Source organism: Halyomorpha halys, unplaced genomic scaffold (assembly GCF_000696795.3).
Source record: "Halyomorpha halys isolate HHAL.00 unplaced genomic scaffold, Hhal_1.1 Scaffold338.1, whole genome shotgun sequence".
NCBI lineage: Eukaryota > Metazoa > Arthropoda > Insecta > Hemiptera > Pentatomidae > Halyomorpha > Halyomorpha halys.
Genome location: NW_027110850.1, coordinates 357324 through 358126, shown reverse-complemented (window position 1 = coordinate 358126; position 803 = coordinate 357324).

Sequence of the window (803 nt, the reverse complement as noted above, 5' to 3'; positions counted from 1 at the left end):
CCTGCAAAGTGGGGCGAAACGTTGGAAAATAAATAGTTGTAAACTATTTTTGTTTCTCTTTTGACCGCAACCCTGACCATCTCCCTATATATTTCAATAATGGTTTGTAACACATCCTCTTACATCTTGCGACTTACAAAACATCGAAAATATATTGAATATTGATAGTGAAGCTGAATTAAACAGACTCTATATTTATTTTATAACAATATATAATAAGTTTGATTTTGTAACTGGCAAGTAAATAGTTTTCGAAGCCAATTAATATCTGTATTTATGTTACGCTTTCGTTTATTTAAAACAATTCTCATTTTTTATAGTTTTATATAATAGAGTAATGAATATTATGTTAATAATTTTGTGTTATCCAGTTTGTTTTATCTTTTGTTTATTGGTTTGTTACGGAGCACTTGTTTTATCTTTTTGTTTATTCTTTATATAATGGAGCACTGGACTCAGGTTTTGCTTTATAACTGTATTTTATGTAATACTTTGTCTTTCACAAATAAAATATATTCTGGAAGATTATTGATTGACCGTGTGTGAAGATGAAAGGAATATGGTCCGGGTGCGGTCAAGAATTAAAGTAGAAACTAGTATATTTCTACTATTTGAGTTTTTCTTGACCGCACCCGGACCATGTTCCTTTCAAAATATATTCTATTCTACTTATTTATCAATTACATTTTTTGTTATATAAAACATGGAAGAAAACAATATTTACTCATGGACAATTGTATATGGCCCTGTCAAGTTGCAGGAGCAAAGACATAATAAAAGTTCAGTGCATTTTAGAGGAAAAA